Source organism: Tetrao urogallus (assembly GCF_951394365.1).
Source record: "Tetrao urogallus genome assembly, chromosome: Z".
NCBI classification, from domain to species: Eukaryota; Metazoa; Chordata; class Aves; order Galliformes; family Phasianidae; genus Tetrao; species Tetrao urogallus.
This window is the reverse complement of record NC_136816.1, coordinates 24489191-24515326: the sequence shown is the minus strand read 5'-3', so window position 1 is coordinate 24515326 and position 26136 is coordinate 24489191. Positions and strand designations below refer to the sequence as shown.

Sequence of the window (26136 nt, the reverse complement as noted above, 5' to 3'; positions counted from 1 at the left end):
ATAAGTTAAGTAACAAGCTTTAGAACAAGCTTTTCTGAACTGTGTCTGTGGTAGTTGTCCTTAGATTGTAGAAGATGCTAGAAGTCACTCTGTTTCTGCTCTGTTTTTCTTGCTCTCCTCCTCTTCCCTCAACAGTACTTAAAATTCAGGTGTAAATATACTAGCAGAAGTCGGTCTGGTCAGCTGTGGAGGCAGGACCAACGTGGGCTTTAACTTCAGGGTAGCATTAAGCATTTGTTCCACCTCAACAGAACTTGTTTGAGATGTTGGAAATGGCAGTAGTGTGCACAGAGAACACTTTGATGTGGTAGTGCTTAGTTTGATGTAAGGTGTAAAATTCTGAGAATACTTTACAGCTTTCTTATGTAGTATTTCTGTAGCAACCAGTATTGATTGTTCTGTTAGAAAGGAAAGCCAGTATTGTTATATTAAATTACTTAAATTCATACGTATGAATAGAACAGATTAATATCCTTAAATTGTAGTCACGTAGTCCTGAAGTCTCACAAATTATAATATAGTTAGTAATGAAATAAGGCATGCAGATGATATTATGACATGTCTGTTGTCAGTATTGGCACTGAAAATTGTAATGTACACACTTTCTTCCTCCGCAGACCATTTCATTTGATAGTTTGAGCCAGTTTATTTAAACTAAATAGCAATTTAGAAACAATATAGCAAAATGTTTGTATTGCTTCTAGCTGGAAAATGCATTTCAAAGGTTAGCAGTTATGTTCTGCTTTTAATGACAATTAGCAAGAAGAGATGAAGTACAAAGAAATTTTCATTTATTTTTTTCATTTAAGTTTGATGGAATAGGAATAGAAGTTCATCTATTCTGCCACCTGTTCCCTAGAATTTCTAATTGAGTATAAAGAAGAGACAGTTTTAATCTTTCTTGTGATAGCCAAGGAGCAAGACCCTTAAAGAATAGTTTTTTAATAGAAATCAAGAATTACTTCTAGAAATGAGACTCCATTTTAGTAGTATGTATATATACAAATAGACGTTTATAATTATTTAGGTCTGCTGCTTTCCTAGGAAATAAAGCATACAGCAGTGTGTGATTTTTGCAAAGAGCTTCAAGCCAGAAGTTTGTGTTATAACCTTCATCAATATCAACAAATGGTTATGTGGCTTGAGTCATGAATGTGGGTGCTTACGTAACAGGACCTCAGGAGTTCTGGGTGCTGGAGTTCTGCTGAAGCAAATGCAGGCGAGCAGACTTGTTACTGAGATGTATTCGCAGCAAATAAATGTGATTTTAAAATATGTTTAATTTAGAAGGAAAACTGTGTTATTTCATGCATTATGCTATGAATAGTGCACATCTGATGACGATTGTATGGAAATGTGAATGCTCGTTTTATATCTGTTTGATTCAGGAAATAGGGTAGCTAATGATGACAGTGACAGTGGGATGGAGGACGAAAGATCCAATGTGGCACTACTGAAACTAGATGAATGGCTCCATTTCAAATTGGACTCTGAAGTAAGTAATGTTCAGAGAAGCTGTGAATACTTTAGAAGGTGGAGTTATGACTGGGTTATGAAACATTCAACATTCAGATGCGGTAGTAACGCCATCTTGCAAAAGAGTTCAGAACAGTTTTTAGATAATATGGAAGTTAAATTCTGGTCTTCTAAAATATATTGTCATTTGAATTGTTATGCATAAGAGAATGATCTCCCTTAGAAATTAAGCTCTTCCTTCAAAATCGTGTAATACTTTCTTTTCTCCCTGTCAGTCTGTATTCCTACAGGATAAAAGTGAAAGTGAAAGATAAGTTCTGTAAGTTTACTGTATAATTTTGAATTTCTCGCAGAGCTGATTGAAATGGAAAGTTCTAGTAATGACCTTGGAGCACCTTTTTTCTTCCATTCATAGGAACTGAGTAGCTTTCTTTAAATCTTTTTTTTTCTTCCTGCTTTACTGGTGGTTGAGTATTGCCCTTTGGCTTGCACTCTGTTCATCATAGAATACCAGATGCTGCCTGATAAGAGAGTGTATACCTGTGTAATCTAACTTTCATTAGTGTTTAACAGTTTGTATTCATGACAGGTTGCTGGTTTGCTGATGCAACTCAAACTCAAGTGGCATAGCTTACTTCTGCGCCGTATGAGAGCTCCTTCTAAACCTTGGTCTCAAGCTGATGAAATAACTATAAGAACAATTGTATCTGTTTTAAGTACTGAAGAACAGTTTGCGGGATTGCTGCAGCCTTCAGGAGTTGGTCAGAGGCCAAGGCCTGTTTCTTACAATGAACTTCCTTCAGCACCTACCTGGAGGTCAGCCAGCACCTCAGCAGAAAATGAATTATCTGATGATTCCTCTAATGCTGAAAAGTAAGCTTCTGAAAACTTACAGCTAAAAGAACCCTGTTTTCTATAAAAGCTCCAGTTGTATTTTAGCGAGGCATTAAAAAGGGGAAGGAAAAAAAAAAAAGGAAATAGGGAAGAATTGGTGTTTTCCTGCATTGCTTTGTAGCTATGATTTCACTGATAAAAGTTCCATATGTGTGCCTGCTGTATGACAGTACAGGTAAGAACGTTCATGAATTGTGGTCTCAGAGAGAAAGTAGTAAAAGTAGTAGCAGAAAGTTTAGCATTCTAAACTGATGCGTGATGAGCAGTATGCATTTCTTAGATTTGAAGTGTTTGATATAGTTTGTAATTTCTGTAATGCATGTAGTTATGTGATACGCTACTGTGTATACCTTAGTATTTCTGTGATTGCTTGCCAAACCCTGGTATATGGTAATATTAATATTAATATGGTATATTAACACCATTTGGTACCAACCTCTGTGTTTAGAGTTCTGAGGAAGTCTGCACATCCAGCATTTCATCAGCCAAGGAGATACAAAGAAAAAAATATTTTGTCTTCCAAACGAACATCAGATGAGAAGTCAGATCAGTCATCAGTGAAATCTACAGGCAACAGTTCCTGTCCTAGCCCACGTGCTAGTCCTTCTCCAATGTCTGGAAAGGTAGCATTCCTAAATTACCCACTTTGATATCCACTCTGAATTTCAGAAATAAATTCACTGGTAACTTTCAATAGTGCTGTGCATTACATGGATGAATTAAGATCTTTGTGTTTTGATTTTTAACAGCTGCATAGCACTTTTTTTTTTCTTGCAGCTTTCAACCTAGACTAAATATCCTCATTATGCTAGTTAGATACGGTTAAAATATTGTTTGTACACTGCTGATGTCAAGTCTATGTGAAATAGGAAATCTGAGGTAAAGCTATCCAAAGTAGAAGAGTTGTTCTAAAACTGTATATAATAAGCTGAGAAGGTGTTCTAGATTCTTCTTCTGAGCTAGTACATAATACAGATCTGAAGAATTATGCAGTAATTCTGAATGCGTTGTTTTTGCTTTGATTTCTGCCTCCTTCTGTTTCTGTAGTAGCAGATACCAAGATACTGATTCTCTTCTTTTTCATTTTGTTACCCGCCTTATTTTTGCTCCTTTAATTTGTTTTTCTTGTAATGTTTTCTCTTTGAGCGACAAACACTTCAACAAAGCGTGTGGTTTATGTTGAGGCTGCTGCGGTAATTCTCCCAGTGTGTTTCAGTAGTCAACCAAAGTGATAGTAAACCAATCACTAAGAAGTAAACCTATTCTAAACCTTTAGGTATTGACACAGTGGCATTGGAGGGCTTAGGAATTTTGAAGTCTATCAGTTTTAAAATTTAGTCACTGTGAAAGAGATGGGTGTTTCCTGAAGTACTTGAGGCAACAGTTGAGAAGGATTAATTTCTAGAAGGACACAAGGTGTGTCAAATATCGAAGCGTTTAAGTTAATCACTAGGCTACTGAGTCGTCTTCTTTCTTGCTTGTTTGCTGCTTCTCATGAATACTTGTTTTGAAAGGAGCTTCGAAAATGTAAAATAGATCTGAAATGCGTTTAAAAGGCAATCCATGCAGAATGCATTTAAAAGGCAATCCATACAGAACAAACTCAGCAGTTCCGTGTTTGTAATACAGTCTGGGGGTGGAGAGCAGGAATACCGTGAAAAGATTTGTCCTTATGTTGTAAAAGTTGAAAACTAAAAGTTCATCATATCTGCATATTTCCGGGGTTCCAAGACTTCACCAAGACTTAAGTCTGCTAGTTTGGTACTTTATAATGAGAAGCAGCAATCTGCAAAACCTTGATATTTCTCAACAGAAAGGTGTACAGTCTGTTACGCCAAGTAACGAACAAAAACCAAACAGAGCTTTTTGGGAGAGCAGCTTGGTCTACTTTATTTTCTGTTCAAGGATCTGGCTGCTTTCAGGTGAATTCTTACTTAGTCCTTACTTAATACCAATTATGAGGGGAGTGCAGCAGATGACTCCAGTGTGAAGATTTTTACTTAGGGTTTTTGACTTTCTAGTTAGTAAAGTGTAAAAGCAAATGAATGTGATGGCTAAGAAAAGAGTTCTTCATTCTTCTCTGTAATGTGCCTTCTCAGGTAACTTACCTTATTGCTCAAATAGTGAAGACTGAATGGCATTCAGGCATCTGTCAGCTTGTTTTTAATGAGTTAGCTACATTAATCCATTAAAAAGAAACAAAGGAAAAAGCTGAAGGATTGCTACAGCTACCTTTGCAGTCAAAAGCTAACATTGTAAGTGAATAAGCAGCTACAATGCATTGGCAGTTCTGAGAGACTGATAAGTGACTCACAGTAGGACAGACTTGGATGAAATCTCTCATGCCTTAGCAGTGATTTCTAAAACCTAGAAGACTAGGAAGTTGTGTTATGATTCTTGAGCAGCTTTGTCTTGCCTTCACAAATGTTTAGGTCAGAGGATTGGTCTTCATGACCTTTGAAGAGTACGCAGTAATATTTTGTTTGTTGAATTCTAGTTTAGAGAGATACTTGTCAACATAGAACCTGATTGGAAGTTAAAGACCTGGTGTGGTTGAGTGAATCTGTGTATTAGCTGCATTGTAAAAAGGGCTAAGCTGAACTTTCCCACTTTGGTTTGCAAAAGCCTAATATATCTTTTTCACACAAAACTGTTTATAAAAGCTAGTCTAATGAACAAGTCTAAGTGAATGCAGCTGTCATAGTGATGGCATGTAATGATTTGTCAAAAGCAGATGTACTGTTGGAAAGGAATGTTGGCGTGTTATTTGGTACTGAAAATGATCTGCTGTGTTGGTGCTCTCCTCCAGAAAGGAAATGGAAAGGAAGAGATGCTGAAATCTGGAGTGTCGGTGGTTGATGTTGCCTTACCTCCATTTTTCACATTTTTCACATTCATGAGAATTTGAAATTTACATTGCAGTTAATGTTTTATTGCGTCGAGTCTCTCTTTTTTAAAAAATTTCCATTCCATCTACTAATTTCCACTGAAGTCTGTCTTGAGCTAAATCTGTTTCAACTGCGTGTCTGGTGATTTAATGCTGGTAGGTAAGGAGGGTCAGGCAGAGATCAGCGAGGGAAACTCAGTGCACACAAATCCATGTGTCCCAATGGGATGCACCCATGAGTTCAAAGGGAGCTGGAAACAGTGATTGCCCAGCCACTCTGTCATCTTTGAGAGGTATTGGAAAATGGGGAAGGTGTCTGTGGAATGGAAGAAAGCCACTGTCAGTTCATCTTCAAAAAGGGGAAAGGAGAAGGAGCTGGGAAACTCCAGGCCTGTCACCTTGACCTCTGTACCAAGGAACGTCGTGGAATAGGTTATCTTGAGTACAATCACACAGCATATGCAGGACAAGCAGGGGATCAGGCCTAGTCAGCGTGGGTTCATGAAAGGCAAGTCCCACTTGACCGTCCTCATCATGAGGCCTGTGGACGTAGTCTGCTTAGACGTGCGTAAAGCCTTTGACCTGTTTCTCACAGTATTCTCTTGGAGAAGACAGCAGCCCATGGCTTGAACAGGTACACCGTCTAAAAACCTGGCTGGATGGCTGGGCCCAGCTCATGGAGGTGGATGGAGTTAAATCCTCCTGGTTACTAGTGGTGTTTTGCAGGCGTCAGCATTGGACCTGGCCTTGCTTAATGTCTTTGATGATTTGGGTGAGGGATTGAGTAACACCTCAGTGAGTTTGCAGATGACACCAGGTTGGGAGAAAATGTTGATGTGCCTGGGTGCAGGAAAGCACTACAGAGGAATCTGGTTGAGCTGGATCAATGGGCTTAGGCCAGCTGTATGACCTTGTAACAAGATCCAGTGCAAGTCCTGCATTTTGGTTACATTTGGACTCCTTGGTTCAAGAAAGGCAGGAACTTTTAGAGTATCCAATGGATGGCCACAGAGATGATGAGGGGCCTGGAGCATTTCTTGCATGAGGTAAGACTAGAGACCTGAGATACCAACCTGGAAAAGATGAGGATGGGCACAAGCTGGAACACAAAGTTCCATCTGAACGTGAGAAAAAACTTCACACTTAGGATTGACAGAGCATTGGAATGAGCTGTTCAGAGAAGTTGTGCAGACTTCTCTGGAGGTGTTTGAGACTAGCGTGGATACTTTCCTGTGTAACATACTCTAGGGAACCTGCTTTAGGAGAAGGGTTGGACTAAATGATCCCCTGAGGTCCCTCCCAGCCTCTGTGAATCTGATTTGTGGGCCTTTCCTGGGCTGCATAGAGCTTCGGTTCTATGTCTGGAGCGCCTCCTCCCGTTCTCTTGCACAGGTCTCAGGGCCTGCAGGGCTGCTTCTCTCCCATTTATCAGTCCTCTCTTAGCTGCTGTTGTGCAGTCGTTTTCCCTCTCTTAACTCTGATCCTCTCAGAGCGCAGCTGGTGTCTCCTGTGGCTCAGCTCCGGCAGCAGCGTATCCCTTTTGGTGCAGTTGGAGCTGGTTCTGCTCTCACATGGGACACTGCTTAATTCTGCTTGCAGAAGCTTCCATGCAGAGACCCCTGCTACCAAAACCTTGCCTCGTGAATCCAATTCAGTGTCTTCAAACAGTAGTGCGTGCTGCTAACTCAGGAGTCCAGGGAGAGTACAGCATTATGACTTGCAGAAAAGATGCCAGAAGTGGTAGATGAGCTGGATGTGATTCGTCGTTGTTGTAGTTTTGATTTTTTTGTTTTTGGAGAAAGGAGATAAGTAGGGGAGGAAATCTTCTTGTTTGTTTCCTTTTTTTATACTCTGTGAATGTTTGTCTTTTTTTTAATCTATTCCCTGTTCTTTGGAGAAAAAGAAAACCAAAGCAACTCTGACTTCTGTGTTTGACAAACAGCTACCTTGTATTAATTCCATGTGAAAATTTAACAGAAGATGGGAATGAAAATGCAGTAACATCTACAACTTAACAGAATAGCTAGTGGGCTGTTATGTAATACAGTGTTATGATTGATGTTTTTATGACATTTAAAACTTTGCTGAGTCTTTCAGTGTAATCACAAGTGACTAATAGACTTTGCTCGTGGTCAGATTTCAGAGAGCATCTTTGAAGAGGAAAAAAGAAAGATACTTTTGATTTTTCTAGATTAAACATCTTTATACATCCAGCTGCTTGAGGGATATAGTGAGATCACCCTAAAACTGATTTGAATGCTTAGTCTTCAGTGCAATCGTTATTTAATTCCACAGTTTAAAACTGTGTTTTTCCTTTTGTGTTTCAGTTTTTGTTCCAGAGATTTGCTAGGATGTCTTTAGAGATACAGGCTTGGGGAGGAATGGCTGGAAAGCTGCCTGATGGAAAGGGACCTTGGTGTACCGATGGACAGTGAGCTGAATATGAGCCACCTGTGCCCTGGTGGCCAAGAAGGCCGATGGCATCCTGGCCTGTATGAGAAATGGTGTGGTGAGCAGGAGTAGGGAGGTCGTCCTGCCCCTGTACTCAGCACTGGTGAGGCCCCACCTCGAGTACTGTGTTCAGTGTTGGCATCTCAGCACAGAAAGGACACGGAGGTGCTGGAGCAGGTCCAAAGAAGAGCAGCAAGGCTTGTGAAGGGCTTGGAGAATATGGCCTGTGAGGAGAGACTGGAGGAGCTGGGGCTGTTTACTCTGGGGAAAAGGAGGCTGAGAGGAGACCTTACTGCTCTCTTCCAATATCTGAAAGGTGACTGCAGCGAAAGTGGGGTTGGTGTCTTCTCACTGGTGACAGGAGACAGGCTGAGGGGAAATGGCCTCAAGTTGTGCCAGTGGAGGTTTAAGTTGGATATGAAGAAAAACTTGTTTACAGGAAGGGTTGTTAAGCACTGGAATAGGCTCCAGGGAGGTGGTTGTGTCACCATGCACGAATGTATTCAAGAACCGTTTGGATGTGGTGCTCAGGGACATGATTTAGCGGAAGGCTGTTAGAGTAATATGGTTGGACTTGATGATCTGGAAGGTCTTCTCCAACCTGATCAATTGATTCTGTGATTCTATGGCAAATAGTTCTTCAGACCGAAAGAGTCTTAAGGATCTTTACACAACTGTTCTCTATTTATGGCCGTGATTCTACAAAGAGGCAACCTATCACTTGTTTGCACTTTACTGAATTAAGCTTAGAATAGAGAGAATAATAATCTTTATTTTTAGAAAGGCACAGGATATGTGGTTCAGATGTTCTTGTGTGTAGTGGTGGTCTGTTCAGTGAGAATTGTCTTCTTAAGAAATGTGGATGGAAAGAAAGCTTGAACCAACTGGGCTGATGTTTTGTCTTCTTTCAGCCCTATTTAAAACAAGCAAAATCTTGTGCAGGGAGGTTCCAGTGTATGTCTCAACAGCAAAGAGAATGAGTTCTTCCAGAGAAACTGAAAGTAATCGCCTTTATCTGTCGTGTTCCAGGTAGTTCAATACAGAACAGACTTCTCTAATTCTCTGCTTATTTCTAGGAGCTAGACCCGCAAATTGGAGAGCAGTTGCTACAGCTCAGGGATCATACTACTTCAGCAGGAAAAAGCTCAACTGACAACGTAAAGTAATAAAATAGAAGTAGGCATTTCTTGTATTATTTGCTTTTTGTGATAGAGGAAAAGCTATCTATGTGCAATTTAGCTTGACAGCATTTGTCCTTGCAGCTGTTAAGAGATAAGAGAAGGTAATGTTTGCTAACTGCTTGCTTTTTTTTCCAGCCCTGGGTGTCAAAAATTACTTAAAGCCAGAAATGTGCCTACAGTAAGAAGATGAGGAAGAAGATGGTGCAACAAGGCCTGAAGGTGTTAGTGATGGTGTGCAGCTGGCACTGGAAGAGTAAAAGGAAATAAAGTGGACTGTAATATTTTTCATGTATTAACAAAAATCTTAACATTGTTCACCCGCCTGATTTCAAGTGAATTATTTTTTTCTAAAGTAAAATATTTAGCGTGTAGGTGATTTTCAGAAATAGGGTTAAATTAAGAACAAAATCTGCAATTGTGCTTACTGAGTTTTAAATGGCACAGCAAGTACAGTTTGAACTGTTGAAGTACACAGTTACGTTCAAAGCTTTTTCAGCATGAGTGGTAAAGAAACCAGTGTAATAATTGGTCTTCTGGGTTGTTGAAATTAAATAAATTTCCTTCACTGAAATGAATGAAAGATTTCCTTAAGTATTAGTTGACGTTCCATGTGAGAAATCAATATGTATTCATACAAACAATTGAGCAGCTGGAGAATATAGAAGTTCACTGAAATATGTAAATCAAAGGGAGTGTGAGACTCCTTTGAGAGTTGTCTTGCTTGATGTCTGCTCCCAGTTTGTAGTTTTACACCTTGTTAACGATGAGCGTAGTTTACTAAGTCTCAGTTGCGTGGTAATGGGTGAAAGTCTAGTAGGGCCCCACTGTGGGCATTCTTAGAAGGGGATTTGGGTTCATTAGAAAAATAACTGCCAGCACAGCTTTCTTTGATTACCGAGTTTCTCTTTACAGGTTAAGTTCTTGCTTTGTAAGATTAGTGTCAATTCACTCTATTTGCTGTCAGCACGATGTTTGTAGTTGATGTTAAAATAAACACAGAGCGTTTTCTGCCTCTGAGCCTGCTCTTTTGGTGTTGATGTCTACTGAAGTGTTCCTACAGAGTACAGAATGCTGCATTCATTCTTGCGTGCTGTGTAGTGTCTGCTATGCATACCCAGTTGGTGTTGACTTCACAAGTCTGCTTGGATGCTGGTAAAGCTAGTATTGCCTGACCGGGTGTTTCTGGAGGGCACGTATACAGTGAAGGTGTGAGTCTGTTGTCATGTTCTCCAGTACTGCTGGGCTGTAGCATGCAAAACCACGTGGACTTGTATTGCCTTGTACAGTATTTTGGAGTCCTGTGCACATGAGGGTTAGAACTGGATGGGTAGCAGGAGTGGGATGTGACTGGTCAACAGGCTGAGAATGTGTAAGATATTATTCTGTTAACGTCTGTGTCTCAAAGCTTGCTGGGGACACAGATGGACTCGTTCAAGTCCCGTGCAAGGATTGTGAAATCCTTTGTGTGAAGGACACAGATGAACAAAGTCCAGGCAAGTCCTGGGCAAAGGTTATGAGATCCTTTGTCTGGGGGACACAGATGGGCAAGGCCAGGGGCAACTAGAGCGAGATGAGCTGCAGCTAAATAGCTGTGAAGTGCTCCTTTGTGTGGACCTATCTCAGAATGATGGCCATCTCAGGGGGTACTCAATGACTCTTGCTCAAGGCCCATCCTTGTCACGTAGGCAGGAGAACAAGGAGGATAAAAGAGGAGCTGAAAACCATGAGGATAGGTGTCTGGCAACATGTTCCTCATGAAAAACGGAGGTTTCTGACAACAGATTCCTCATGAAGAATGGAGGATTTCTGGCAGCAGATTCCTCCTGAAGAAGAGGGATTCCTGACGATCAGATTCCTCGTGAGGTGATTCCTGCATACTGTCGAACTCCCCTGTGCTTGCTGCCTGAGTGCTGCTGCAGCTTCAAGGATTGGCTCCTCGACTTCTTCGTCTACCTGCTTGCTGCCCAAGGCCGGCCACTCTGCTTCTCGCCCCGTCCCCCTGCTGCGTCTGCCTGGGACCTTCAAACGCTGTGCAAGGGGACCGCTGCTGGATCCTGCTGGTGACTCTCCCCGCTTTACGCAACTCCTCCTTTTCCATCTTTTCTATCGCCCTTCTTCCCTTCCCCGTCTCCCTGATACGGTTTGGTAATAAACTGGATGGAACAACATATGAACCGTTGTTTCTTAATCTCACGCCGGGTACACAGATATTAAAAGAACCTCATCTCCCTCCTATAAATTGGAGCGAAACATTTTTATTGGCGTAGTTGGCAGGATACCCGCTGTGAGAGTGTTGTCCTTCCAGATATAGTTTGAAACTTTTTTTTTCTGTGTGTACCTCCTGGAGTTGCAAGGAGCGATAGTTTTGAAAATTTAGACGTGAGTCCTTCTCCAGGAAGACCGCTCCGTATTCTGAAACTTTACCTTTTATGTGTGTACCTCTCGGGGACGTATTTTGACTATTTGCATTTTGATTAATACGTGTGTGCCTCCTCGGGAAGACTTCTCTGGTTATTTGGTGACTGAAGTGCGAAACTTGAAGTGATATTTTGTGACTTAAACGTTTGTGCCTCTCCAAGAAGTTTTATTTACTCTATTGAAACCTAGAAAGTGTTGCTTTAGCTTCACGTTTTTTGTGCTCCCCCCAAAGAAAGGGAGGAGTGATTGGAGTATTTGCATTTGTTTAGGTGTGGTGTATCTCCCTGGGAGGAGCGGTAAGGAGTAACTGAGCTTTTGAACACGTGTACCTCCTCCTCCCTTAGTATAGATCTTTCATTGTATTAAGAAATGAGTAACAGTATTGCCAGTATGAAATGTGAAGATGTGTTATTTGACCTTTTAGAAAAGCATGGTGCTCGTCCCTCTTTGTCGGGGTGGACTGGGCACGCCAAAATTGGCATAATTTGCAGAGTGTTTCAGACCGCATTAGTGTCTTACAGAATGAGGCTCGTACGCGAGCTGGAAAAGGAAAGTCGTTTATTTGTGCCGTACTCGGGGCTGCTTTAAAAGCTGCCGTGGAGTTCCGAAATGAAAAGCATTCGGCAGAACTCCAAACCATAGAAGCATTACAGGAATCGGTTAGAGTTACACAAGAATTGGTAAAAACTCTGCAGAATCAAATAGTTAATCTCGAGGAACAATTAGAGAGAAACATAATTCGGCTTTGTTGCAGATGGCCTTCAAGGAACTGTTAACACGTAAAGATACTATCGATACTGTCACCCATAGTTTGCCTCAAGAAAAAACTTTTCCTCAGGAGGAACTACAAGAAATAAAGGAAAGACTAGACACATTAGAAACCCCAATAGCCCCATTACGTCCCTTGATAAAAACAGAATATACCTTCGATAACAGTGAGGATCTAGATCCTCAAATGAATGTTAAGGAAATTCCGTTCTCGGCCACCGAACTAGCAAAACTCAAAAAGGACTTTAGCCGCTCTCCAAAGGAATCAGAAACAGAATATGTATGGAGGGTGAGTCTCACTGGTGGCGACCAGATTCGGTTAACAGAAAAGGAAGCAGAAGGTTATTGGGGACCAGGAGTGTTTTTAACTACTGGTAACAATCGTGCTCCCTGGTCATTAACGCAAAGGGCTGCCTATTGGGCAGGTGGTCTCAACCCTTTAGAACAGGGAGACCCTCTTGCCATTACTGGAACAACTGGCCAATTAGTAGAGAGCGTTCAAAAGGCTGCTTGTCTCCAACTGATGTATGATAGAAAGCTGCAGCCACATCATGAATCGCCCATGATGATGCCCGTTGATCCTGAGAGAATGACCCCTTTAATTAGAGGGCTTCCAGAATCACTGAAACCCATAGGCATACAATTACAAGCAAGGATACAAGCCATGTCACAGGGAGAAAGAACCCGGGCAGTGTTAGAAGAAACTGTAACCCCCAACCATCTGCAGTCAGGATGCAAAGTATGGACATGGGGGGAGGTAGCCCAAGAGTTAATTAACTATGGAAGAAAATATGGGCTGGTGATTTCTTTTCCCAGTAAATCTGAGCCCAGAGGTGTAAGGCTTGTAGCAGCCAGTCTTGCCCCCAGGCCACCTTGCCCAAAGCTCAGTGGGTCTGGAAGGGTCTCATTGCCAGTAAAAACCGGTAGGCGGAATATCTTTCATAGACGTAATGGACTTTGGACTCTGGGCTGGAAAAAGGGTATTCCACGAAATTTGATGGATGGATTGACAACAGATAGGTTAGAGAAATTAGTTAACTGGTGGCCAGAACAAAAGCTCGAGAATCTCGAGGAAAGCAAAACCCCAGGTCCTAGGGCCTCTTTCAGAGAACCTGAAGGGCTATCCAAGCCATTAGAAAACTGATGCCTCCGCCCCTCCCAAGTGAGCGGGGTGGGGGTGGTGAAGGGTGGATGTATTAGAAAGCTCACAACAAAGGGAAACACTTATCGCCTGGGCCAGCCTGTGTCGATTGGCTCAGCTAACCTGAGGCTCGTTTCCCTAACCTTAACGGGATACCTTAACAAATATCCTTGGAAGGCCAAGGACACCGCGAAAAAGGAATATAAAATTAACACTTGCTGGATTGTTCCCTCATTTTTTTAACCATATTAACAAAGCCCAAAAAAAAGGGCAAGTCGGTGTCTCGTTTTATTTTTTCCGAATACTCCTATGGACCTTGACTGAACACAGAAAGGACTCTAATGTTTTGTGACAGAAATATTGAAAATTTGATCATGTTAGAATACTGAATATACCTCTTGATTACATTTTGTATTTTAGTTGCAAAAGTACTATGTTTTGTGTTGTTGTGGGTAGTAATGTTGTATCTCTATTTGTTATATTTATTTGTTATTGGTTATTGCCAAATGTATGGTTGCCTCTTTTCACTTTCTACTTTTTATTCATCATGTAACATTCGTGTCACCACTCCCGAGGTGTCACCGAGTGGTGTCTGTGGCAAATTGATATTGTGTGTTGTTGCAACTCTTATGTTTGTACCGTGTATGATTCCATGTTTTACTCAATTTATACAACGTGTTATATCTTCCATGTATTTTGTAACTACTTCAACTGATGATGGACAAGTCCAACAGATCAGGGCAACATTTGTAACCAAGCCCAAGAACTCTTTTGTAGTAATTGTGTAACGATTATCTTCCCCTTCTCCCCCTCCTCCTTCCCCCTGCTTCTTTGCTGTCTTTTTATTTTCTCCCTTTTCTTTTCCTCACCACCGTGGAGGGTCACTTGTGCTTTATTTCAAGCAATATCTTTGAGCCACGGGGTGGTGTGAGAATCCTTCTTTGTTTTTTTGGCTCAAAGCTTGCTTCCTGAGGTTTTTCTTTTGTGATAAGACTCTGAGTGACTTGTCAAGGAGGCAAGTGCTGGGTGCTAACTGTGTGACAATCGATATAGCTTTGGGAACATTTGCAAGCCCCTTCCGCCAGAGCTGCTTGCTCTGTAGAAGAGCGGAAGAGAGTGCTCAGGAGTGTTCACTGGCGGAAGGTCTGGCCTGTGGCCAAACCGCTCCAGCTTGGTATGGGAGGCTGGGGGATGATACCATTGTATCCTGCGAAGGCAAGATGCAAGTTGGTGCCTCCCTGCTTCCTCTTATCTGCTGGCAAGGCCAGAATGATAAGAACTAAGGAGGTTCCTGCTGAGATCCCAGAGCCAGAAGCTGCCACCGCAAGGAGAACTGACTCAACCACCTTGGGTTTGATCTGTCACTCAAAGGAGAGCTGACTCGACCACTTTGGATTTGAGCTGTCACTCCAAAGATAGCTGACTCAACCACTTTGAAGCATTGAAAAAGGGCCATCATCACCATGGTCGTCGTCCTTCGTCGTCAATAGAACAACAATGCCCGATGACCCACCACTACTGAAGATCAAAGACTGAACTACGAACCTCGCTGGATCCATGGGGGTGACTATGTCCCTCTTGTTTCCTATAAAGACTCCTTGCCTCTTCTTTCCTATCTTTTCTATTGCCTTCCTCCCCTTCCCCGTTACCCTAATTCATAATAGTGTCTGTCCTCCCCTTCCCCCATTTCCCTAATTAAGATTTGTAATAAACTGGTAGGACCAACATTTGAACCGTTGCTTCTTAATCTCACGCCAGGTATATAGATAATAAAAGAACCTCCTCTCCCTCCTATAAATTGGAGCGAGACAGAGTGGTGCTGCTGTGGTGTGACAATAGAAATGACAGTCTGTCCGTGGAGTCTTGACATTTGTTTGGAAGTCACTGGTGCAGACGAAGCCGTTTTCTTCTTCCTGCCTGCCTGATAACCATGGTCATGCAGGTCTTCATGTGCCCAGGTATTGGAACTGGCCCAGTCTTAGTGGATCGCTGCACTTCCCTGTCTTTAGGATATAGGTGATCTTACTACTCATCTGTATTTATTCCTGTATCGTTATTCAGAGAGAATTACTTATCCCTGAAGATTTTGGTCTAGTAGATGTTACTGTAGTCCTTGGTACTTGGCAAGGCTGCCTTAAAAGTGTTGCAGTCCCAGCCTACAGTGAAGGTATTTTTTGGTAGGTTTGTTTTTTCCCACTTAGCATCCTTTGTTGTGGGTTCCCTTGTTGTTGTATTGTGTTGATACATGTAAGAAATTTCTTCAACCGTCAGCTAAATGGAGAAGTAGGAATTTACAGCTGTTTTTCTGAGCTGTAGGCATGGTTGATTATATCATCTTTCATTACTCAATAATTACCATTTAGAAGAGATACAACTTAAATTGTAGAGAAGTTGGTAATTATTTCATTCCCAAATAAAATTGGAGCTCAAGGAAGACCATACCAGAGATGAATAAATGGTTAGAGAGCAAAGCTTGGGAACTTGTCGTGAAGCAACTGAAGCCTTGAGAAGTCCTCTGTGTGCAGATACTTGCACTGATTTTTAAAAAAGGTTGCTTCTGATCTCCATAATTGTAAACTGAGCACTCTGTAATTGTAAGCATGTCACAGAGTTGTAGGGACTGGAAAGGACCACTGGAGATGATCTAATCCCACCCCCTGCTAAAGCAGGTTCCCTGCAGCAGGTTGCATGGTGAGGTGTGGAGATGTTCTTGAGTATCTCCAGAGGAGGAGATGACACAGCCACTTTGGATGGCCTGCTCCAGTGCTCTGTCACTCTCAGTGTAGAGAAGCTCGTCTCTGTGTTAGCATGGAACTTCCTCTGTTCTAGTTTGTGTCCGTTACCCCTTGTTCTTTTCCGTGGTGTGCAGTGATGGAATATGTATGTGTATATCCAAATAGATATATTTGAATTGTAAAATATCAGGAACATGTGGAATTCATTAGTATAATAAAAAGCTTGGAACTGAAACTGTCTTAAGTTTTTGATAGGGTACCGAGATAAACAATTATGCATCAACAGGTAAACAGCTTGCAGGAATACTTTATGGACGTCTTGTTTCCATTCCTCTCAATTGGCTTACCTAGTTGCAGCTTCTCTAACAACTGGAAGGCTCACCTTCTCTTTGTATTCAAAATCCAAATTTACATATTTATAGCATGTTTATAGCATTTCATATAGTGTGAAAGAGCATTCAGAAGCGGATTCTGAGAAAATATTTTTTAGGCTTTGATTAAAAATAATAATAATAATAAAAAATCAAAAGTTATCATTTTAATGGCAAGTCATTGAAGTTTTAACTGACCTCCGGAATAAGGCCAACTAAATGTGCCTGGGGGCATTTTGGGTCATGTATTTGAGTAACACCTACAGTATTAGATCCATGATACATAAAGGAAGGGAAGGTAGTTTCCCTTTTTTCCTTGTTCACACAAGAAGGCTGAAAGCTTCCCTCTCGCTCATCCCAAGCACTGGTGCCCATCCGGAAAGAAGCAAAATGGTTGGTGCTTGGCCTATTCCTAGTAACTTGAGATGGCTGAAAGATTCTCTTCTACTGCTTCTCAGATATGTTTTTGGTTACTACTAAGAAACACAAGAAGCAAGGCTCGCTTGTGCCTGACACATCTAAAATGAAGATCTTGGAATTAACAACTTACAAACTATTTGAATAGATTGATCATTAAGAGCATGGTAACTTCACTTTTAGCAGCAGCAATAGAAGAAAAAATAGATTAAAATCATTACTTCTGATTTTCTTGTCTGAATTCATCATGTAGAAGCTACTTGAGAGTTTTGAAGAAGCTTTTCTCTGCAAGCTAGTTTTCCAATGCTGGTAGGAAAAGCAACGTGACCATTTTTTTGTACACACGAGAGATCTTTGGTTGCCTTTGTAACCAGCTCAGTCTAAGTTCTTGTTTATACTGCAGCTTTAAAATAAAGCAAATGTGTATTTTCTAAGCGATACAGATTTACTTATTTCTGTGATGCAATATTTTTAATGTGTTTGGTGCTGGATACAAATTTTGCATTTCCTACTGCTTGTAGTTTCACAATAGCAATCAAGAATCTGCATGTAAGGAAGTTAAGTAGGTACAAGCCTGGCAAGATGGGACAGTTATTCCCACGCGCTGGCATTATTTCTTCTGTACATTTAACCCTGTTGTTTTTTCATCCAAGTGACAGGCAAGTGTCAGGTTCATAAAGGAAGAAGTGGAAGCAACAGAACATTTTTTGGACTCACGGATCAGATGAGAGTGACGCAGATCAAATGCAGCATTGCAAAGTAGTTAGAAGGCCACTCTAACAGTATTTTGTAGCTGATAGTTACTTTTTTAGGACAAAGTGAGATACACTTAGATTGATCAAGCTTAGAAGGGACCTCTGGAAGTCATATAGTCCAACCACCCTGGTTAATAAGAGTCACACAGAGTACATCACACAGGTCAGAGTACATCACACATCCAGGCAGGTTTTGAATATCTCTCCAGAGAAGGATAATTCACCACCACTGGCAACCTGCTCCAGCGCTCTGTCGCTGGGAATGGCAGCAGCAGAAAAGCAAACCTGTAGGCCTGAAAGTAGTTGTAATGCCATTATCTAGATCAATCTCTCTGTGACAGGGGGCAGCAGGCCTGCAGGCCCACTGCTCCCAGAAAAAGGGAAAGGGAAAAGGGGGAGAGTAGGGAGATGGGAGCTGGGCCCAAAAAAACAGAACAGAGGCAACGATCTAAGGAGGAAATTTTATTTTACTAAATGTGATATCGGAATGCAAGATAACATGATTTAATACAATATAATTGGAATTGAGGCTAATAAATAAAATGAGAGTGTCTGGAACGAAAGGCCTTACTCTGAACTGAAGACGAAATGGCTGGAAAGCACAGCCACACACTGCCAGGCAGCAAGAGAGAAAGCGAGTCCCTGATTTCATCCAATGACTTATCTTCCTCTTCTGCATGCGAAGTCCTCTGAGTTACGTAGTTCTTCTCTTCTAGGAACCAGGTATCTGGAAAGTTGTCAGTCCGTGGAACTGGAGTATTGACTCTTTAATTCCCCATGCTTTCATGATGTTATGACGTGGAATAACCATGACAGTAGTAGTTGTGTTGCAATGCTTGTTCATAGGTAATGGTGGAAAATGACTAAGATTGGTTAAATTTCTTAATTTTATACTTGGGATTTAGGAAGTTACTGAAGGGAGATGGCGAAGATTCCTGCCTACCACAGAAAACATCAAATGCCCTCCAACTGGATTGGTCAGAGATTGGCAGAAGACCTAGCAATGAGACAACATCTGAAAGAATTCATGAGCTGTTTTGAACATAGAATTATTACTGTGTGGTCTGGACATAGGAGAGAGGTCAAAGACAGAAAGGCATGAGGGAACAATCCCAGAAAGTTGTTGGCAGAACTCAGGCCTGTGTAAACATTATGTCAGTAGTTTGCAGATGAAAAAACAAAGGAATAATTATCTAGACAAAACTGGGTGTATAAAGGTTTGTCCTGCATGAAAAGGTAGGAAGAACTTTCTTTGGCTCAAAAACAAGAATTTAACAGAGAGGCAATTGGAAAAAGAAGGAAAAACAGAATATCGGTCCGGTTAAGGAAGATGAAAATGCCAACAGAAACAGATCTGTGCAGATACAGAGTTCTGTCGGGATCAAGTATCTTACCAATGTGTAATACATGAACTACTGTGTACCACAAGAATTCCTCCACAGTAACAGAAACCTGCATGTGCTAATAAGGCCAGCAGCTAAGCGTCACCTAGACGTTGTGCTGTGGCATCAGAGCACAGCAGACCTGATGTGGTCCAGGACTAGGGCTTACCCAGGTGAAGACCTTCTGACTAGAACCGCCTTTGTGGCTAGAGCATGTCTACAGGAAACATGCTGTCAGAAAAAATATTTTGAACAGTATTCCAAATGAGGCCAACAAAAAAACCTGAATGTATGCCAAGGAATATGTAACCACAGAACTTTTAAGGTCTTATACAATTCGAAATAATGCAAGGATGAAACAAGGTAAGCGTAGTATTTCCTCCCTGACTTGTAATCTCTGAAGCTTCTGAAGTTTACTCCAAGTCTTAAGAGTTGCATTAGCTATTTTGAGGAGAAAAAAAAAAACACAATACAGAAAAATATTATTTCCTCCTGAAGACTAAGTGCTAAAGAAGAGCCGATATTCAGTATATAAAGTGGATCTCCCAACCGGCTCACCTACCTGTTCATAATGAAATTCAATCACATCTCATGCTGTGCTGTCCTTTCAGGTGTACCTTTACAATGACAAAAGAAAGAAGAGCTAGTTAAGCTGAAGCAGAGGAGCCTCTGCTTCACATGGAGTCTGCGTGACCACTGTTCTTATTGTGGTAAAAAGTATCCATCAGACGTGGTTCTGGATGAAATGAAGTTGTCACTTAAGAATTCACAATATGGTTGTATTTTGATGTTTGGCGAAATCATTAAAAAGCTTTAATTAGATTGAAACTTTTCAGTATAGTTCTTACATAGACTTTTTCAACTTCCCATTTTGAAATCATCTCAATGTCATTTGGAAATATCACTTTTTTTTTTAAAGTTTAAAATCATACGCTTTGGTGTGATTTTAAAGTAAAAACAAGTGAGGGCTTTTTTCTTGATAATGAGTTTATAAACAGGCTGGTTTTTTGGGCTGCAAGGGCACAGAGATTACTAATGATTCAGTTGACATCAAAACAGATCAATGCTCTCCATTATTTCTGCTTTTAATCTGAGATGCTGAAAATGCCTTTTTGTGGCCGTAACAATAACAATAACTGCACACTGCTTTTGATCTTTTGTCAATCTGATTGTGTGGACAGGGGATAAAGGCAGGAAACCTAAATGAAACCACTGAACTGTAACTTTCCACTCTGATCTGCCTGAAGTAACTTTTTAGATATCTGTAAGTTTAATTTGTATTTTTTAATCAGAAAATCTTCTTGATTTTATTCCAGTAATGTTAGGTCTCAACTTAGAAGTGAAAGGTAGATTTAAAGCAAAATTGACACTGTGTTATTTTAATTTACATAAACGGTTTCAGTCTATTCTAATACTCTAAAACAATGGATTGGATTTCCTTTTATTATCAAATGAAAGAAACATCTGGTCTGTACTCTTTGTGTTGCTTATCGTGGTAAGGACACTTTCTGACAATTGCTTTTCAGAATATGAACAGTATATTCCAGTGTATTTCACACTATTCCAAATATTCTAAAGTCGATAGGGTACTAATCATCAATTTAATGTAATATTTTATCATTCTCACAGTAGAGTGAGTAAGACAGGAACTTTTTTAAACATGCATATGCACTTTTTATTATTTCAAAAATAATTCATTTTTGTGAATTGTTGAAATTTGATGTCTCAAAAGAAGAACTTATGAAGGAAGAAGACTGAAGACTGGAGGATAGCCAGTGTCACTCCAGTCTTCAAAAAGGGCAAGAAGGAAGATCCAGGCAATTATAGGCCAGTCAGCCTCACCTCTGTCCCTGAAAAGGTGATGGAACAACTTGTGCTGGATGCCAGCTCCAGACAACTGGAAGAGAAGGGGGTTATCAGGAGTAGTCAGTATGGGTTCACTAAGGGGAGGTCGTGCTTGACCAACTTGGTAGCCTTCTATGATGTTGCCTCTGGCTGGGTGGGTTGGGGGGAGAGCAGTGGATGTAGTCTACCTTGATTTCAGCAAGGCTTTTGATACTGTCTCCCACGACATCCTTATAACAAAGCTGAGGAAGTGTGGGATAGATGAGTGGACAGTGAGGTGGGTTGAGAACTGGCTGACTGGCAGAGCACAGAGGGTCGTCGTTGGGGGTGCAGAGTTGGCTGGAGACCTGTAACCAGCGGTGTCCCCCAGGGGTCTGTGCTGGGTCTGATCTTATACAACCTTGATGAGGGGATAGTGGCCACCCTCAGCAAGTTTGCTGATGATACGAAGTTGGGAGGATTGGCTGACACGCCTGAAGGCTGTGCTGCCATTCAGCGAGACCTGGACAGGCTGGAGAGCTGGGCAGTAAGAAACCGGATGAGGTTTAACAAAAGCAAGTGTGGAGCCTTGCATGTGGGGAGGAATAATTCCATGCACCAGTACAGGTTGGGGGATGAGCTGCCGAAGGGGAGCTCTGCAGAGAGGGACCTGGGTGTCCTGGTGGATGACAGGTTGGCCATGAGCCAGCAGTGTGCCCTCGTGGCCAAAAAGGCCAATGGCATCCTGGGGTGCATTAAAAAGAGCGTGGCCAGCAGGTCGAGGGAGGTGATCCTCCCCCTCTACTCTGCCCTGGTAAGGCCTCATCTGGAGTACTGCGTCCAGTTCTGGGCTTCCCAGTACAAAAAAGACAGGGATGTCTTGGAAAGAGTCCAGCGGAGGGCCACAAAGATGGTGAAGGGCCTGGAGCATCTCTCCTATGAAGAAAGGCTGAGTGAACTGGGTCTGTTCAGCCTTGAGAAAAGAAGACTGAGAGGGGACCTGATCCAGGTCTATAAATATCTGAAGTGTGGGGGGCAGAATGGCGAGGCCGGACTCTTTTCAGTGGTGAGTGGAGACAGGACAAGGGGAAACGGCTGGAAACTGCAGCATAGGAAGTTCCGCACAAACGTGCGCAAGAACTTCTTTACAGTGAGGGTGACGGAGCACTGGAACAGGCTGCCCAGGGAGGTGGTGGAGTCTCCTTCTCTGGAGATGTTCAAGACCTGCCTGGATGCCTACCTGTGCAACCTGCTGTAGGGAACCTGCTTTGGCAGGGGGTTGGACTCGATGATCTCTGGAGGTCCCTTCCAGCCCCTACAATTCTGTGATTCTGTGATTCTGTGAAGAACATGAAAGGTGCAAGAAAGCAGCCATAGGCAAGGAGAATTATTAGTAATAGATACCTTAATTAGTAATAGATAAATTAAGTAACAGATAATTAAATTTAAATGGTGGTAATTGGAGCCAGGGATCAACTCCTTGTTCTTTGTGCTATAGATTTTTCAGTCTACACATTGAACCTGAAAATGATGCAGGATAAATTATATAAATATATATCCATAGATAATATATAAAGTAAAATATTCAAATACTGACAAAATTTCTTAATGTCTTAATACCCAGTAATAGAATAATATAATATTTGGAGCTCAGAATGCTTTTTCTCGTCTGAAAAATCTTGTTCATGTTCTTGAACAAATGTTATCTCTTACTGACCTTTTTTCCCCAGGTAGAATGGACACTATAATTTTTAGATGTTTTGTGAGACCTGGTATATGCAGATGCTTTCTAATTTCCGAAATTTTATTTATATGGAGGAACAGTACAATTCAAATTATGGTTAATATTTTTCATCTTCTTATATGTAGTGACCAAAGCAGATTCAACTATTGAGTACCCGGAGTAGTGCAGAATCTCCAAATTCCTATGTAGGTGACACCCATGTCCACTACTGAAGCTCCTATACAAAGAATACAATTTCCTTACAGCACTTAAGAATTTTTTTTTTTTTTTTTTTTGAGATAAATAGTGAAAATGGGTTCACACAAAATAGTGGCGCATTTTATTAAAGTCACATTAAATATTTTGTACCTGCGTACACATGAATGAATCCACACATGCCAAAGTCAACAATTCTGGAACAATTCTGACGTCTTTGACGTCAGTAGCTTTGATAAGTAGATTTAGCCATTGTTGAGGTAGCATTCCAGAAAGTAAAAAGAGGCTTAAACAGCTGAGCTAAATGATATAATGTTTGTGATCCTATATCATTCTTAATGTAAAGCAGTGCTACTGATAATGAAAATACAAATATTATATTATTTTTGCTAAGACACTGTTTGCTGATAATAACTAAATCAAGGAAAAAAATAAATTTTTACATTGAAAATGGCTCACCTCCTCTCTACAGTTACATTACAAACTGGCCTACAAAGCTTGGTTTTCTATAGGAATTTATTATGCACCAGTTTCATGTCAAACTAGAAAAAACTACAGGCTGTTCTATGTATATTTTAAGCAATTCTGAAGGCACCATTTGATGTAAAGTGAGACTGTGATGACAGTAAATTCCCAGTCTGGAATAGAGAATCATCTTACAAAAACGAAGGGGCTTAGGACAATTCCTTTTTTAAAAAAATTAATTCAACATTTTTTTATTTGTTTTTTCTTTTCATAATAAATTATGCATTCTATTCCCTGTGACATGAATTCCTCTTTTGAACTGTCCTATGAGCTCTCATTTCACTTTCCACATCTAGAATTCAAAAATTCAAACCAAGAAAGAAGATTTAATATAAGAGGCATCTACATACTGCTGAAGGAAAAAGACAATAAAAATCTTTAGAAGCTAGATATGTCTTTTAATTTCAGAAACAGACTTGGAGATAAACCAGTACCTAGCACAGAACAATAAAAAGTTATAAAAAAGAATATTCTGGATCAATTCCAGTAAAGTCACTTAGGGTTTTGACCTGTGACTTAATGAGCAGTAAGGAGTGATGTCCAGTATGGAAATGCTCCAAGGACTTCTTGATGTTCAGAGACCCAGGCACACCATAAAAGTTCCACCCTGGCTTCTGATGTGGGTTTTTCCTCATATTTTTCTGATTGAGTTGGGGACACTTGTAGTTTTGGTACAGATTTAGCAGTAAATCCAGTGAGTCTTAAAAAATCATGTGTATGCAGAACTAGATGACTCATGAATTTTATTTTAATAGAAGCCTTAAGGACCTCATCTGAAATTCACCGAAGTTAACGCTCAAGCAGTGCTGCAGATGGGGCCTCACAGGAGCTGAGTAGAGGGGAACAATCACCTTCTTCTCCCTGCAGGCCACCCCTTTTTTAACACAGCTGGCCTTCTGGGCTGCAGGCACACACTGCTGGCTCACGTCCAGCTTCTTGTCCACCAGGACCCCAAAGTCCTTCTTTGCAGAGCTGCTCTCAAGGAGATCTTCCCCCAGTCTGTATGAATACCTAGGATTGCCACAACTGAAGTGCAAGGTGTTGCACTTCACCTCATTAAATTCGCATGGGCCCACTTCTCCAGCCTGTCCAGGTCCCTCTGGGTGGCTTCCCTTCCTTCCAAAAGATCGGCTGTATCATCTGCGAACTTGCTGAGGGTGCTCTCAATGCCATCGGCTGTGTCATTGGTGAAGATGTTGTAGGGCCCTGGTCCCAAGACTGACCCCTGAGGGACACCGCTTGTGACTGGCCTCCACCCTGACACAGAACCACTGATCACAACCCTTCCACTGTGACCAGCCAGCCAATTCCTAATTCACCAAACAGTCCATCCTTCAAATCCACACCTCTCCAATTTAGACAGCAGGATGTGGTGAGGGACCATGTCAAAGGCCTTGCAGAAGTCCAGGTAGATGACATCCATTGCCCTTACCCCATCCACTGAAGCCATCACTCCATCATAGAAGGCCACCAGATTGGTTAGGCATTATCTGCCCTTGGTGAAGTCATGCTGCCTGTCTTGAATCACCTCTTTGTATTGTATGTGCCTTAACATAACTTTTAGGAGGATCTGCTCCATGATGTTCCCCAGCACAGAGGTGAGGCTCACTGGCCTGTTATTCCCTGGGTTTTCCTTTCTCCCTTCCTTAAAAATGAGAGTAACATCTCCTTTTTCCAATCACTAGGAACTTCACCAGACAACCACGATTTTTCAAATACGATGAAGAGCGGCTTGGCAGCCACATTAGAACCCTATGATGAATACCATCCAGCCCATGGACTTACACACATTCAATTTCATGAGGAGGACTTGGACCTGTTCCGCCGTTAAGTGGGACAGAAACCACCCAGAGGCTCATGGTCCTGGCAGACATGGGAAGCCTGACCACTCATGAAGACTGAGGCAAGGCACTCATTGAGTACCTCAGCTTTTTCTATGTCAGAAGAAGCCAGCTCCCCATTACCTTTGCCTCAGAGATGGAACACTCTCCTTGGCCTGTCTCCTCCTGCCTGTACCTGTACCTGTAGAACCTCTTCTTGTTATCTTCTACATCCCTCACCAAGTTCAGCTCCATCTGCGCCCTGGCTTTCTTAATCCTATCTCTAGAAACATGGATAACAGCCCTATATTCCTCCCAGGATATGCAACCCTGCTTCCACTTCCTGTACATTTCCCTCTTTTTCTCAGTTTAAGCTGCAGGTCCTTGCACAGCCATGACAGTGCCTGACTTCATCTGCTGGGGAATGGAGAGCCGTTGTGCCCTCAGAAGGGTGTCCTTAAAAAAGTCCCAAAAGTTCTTACCACACATTAACTATTAAACAACTACCAGTTAATTTTCATGAAAAAGGAACATCCATATCTAGTCATACAGTGTCTTGGCCACATCACAGTGTTGCTGCTTCATTCTGGATAGATTTGACCATGGCAGCTCATTTCTTCTAATTCACATGTTCTCTGAATTTGAATGTTTAATGTTTTTTAATAAAGAAACTGTGTTTGTCACTTATTTGTTAACAGAACAGTGCTTCTGTTTCCATGTTGAACAAAATTTGCTGCTTGCAGTTCCACTGAGAGCAGCGAATCTCCATTTCTAGTCAATGGAATTTCAAATCCAGGCAGAATGGGTCTTTGAGCATCCTGTTCTAGAGGTAGATGTCCTTGCCTGTAGCAGGGATGTTGGAACTAGATGATCTTGAAGATGATCTCCTTTCTAACCCAAACTGTTCTCTGATTCTATGATTCTGTGACTGTTGCAAAAAGTAAGTGGACTCAGACACTCTATGAGAGTGATAGCATCGACACTTTATTGGAAAAAAACACAATTCTTATAAGCACAGTTCTTATGCATAACATCCTCCGATTGGTTTGGCCGTAAAGCATGCGTAACACTTCTACTGTTGATTGGTTAGCATGTGGTTAGCATGAGGCGATCACACCCCAAGCCTTCTCTCTGATTAGCTGGCAACAGGCA

General features: G+C 41.4%; 1 pseudogene across 1 annotated transcript in view; it reads left to right on the top strand.

Moving 5' to 3' along the window:
* The window catches only part of LOC306956910 (3'-5' RNA helicase YTHDC2-like), a 39555-nt pseudogene extending 27660 nt beyond the window's left edge, over window positions 1–11895 (top strand). The window contains exons 24-30 of the transcript in view: window positions 1389–1495; window positions 2066–2349; window positions 2819–2993; window positions 4093–4292; window positions 8785–8870; window positions 9051–9142; window positions 11732–11895. The product of the transcript in view is annotated as a 3'-5' RNA helicase YTHDC2-like (transcript). The remainder of the gene's footprint in view (window positions 1–1388; window positions 1496–2065; window positions 2350–2818; window positions 2994–4092; window positions 4293–8784; window positions 8871–9050; window positions 9143–11731) is intronic.
* The last annotated feature ends 14241 nt before the right edge of the window (window positions 11896–26136 follow it).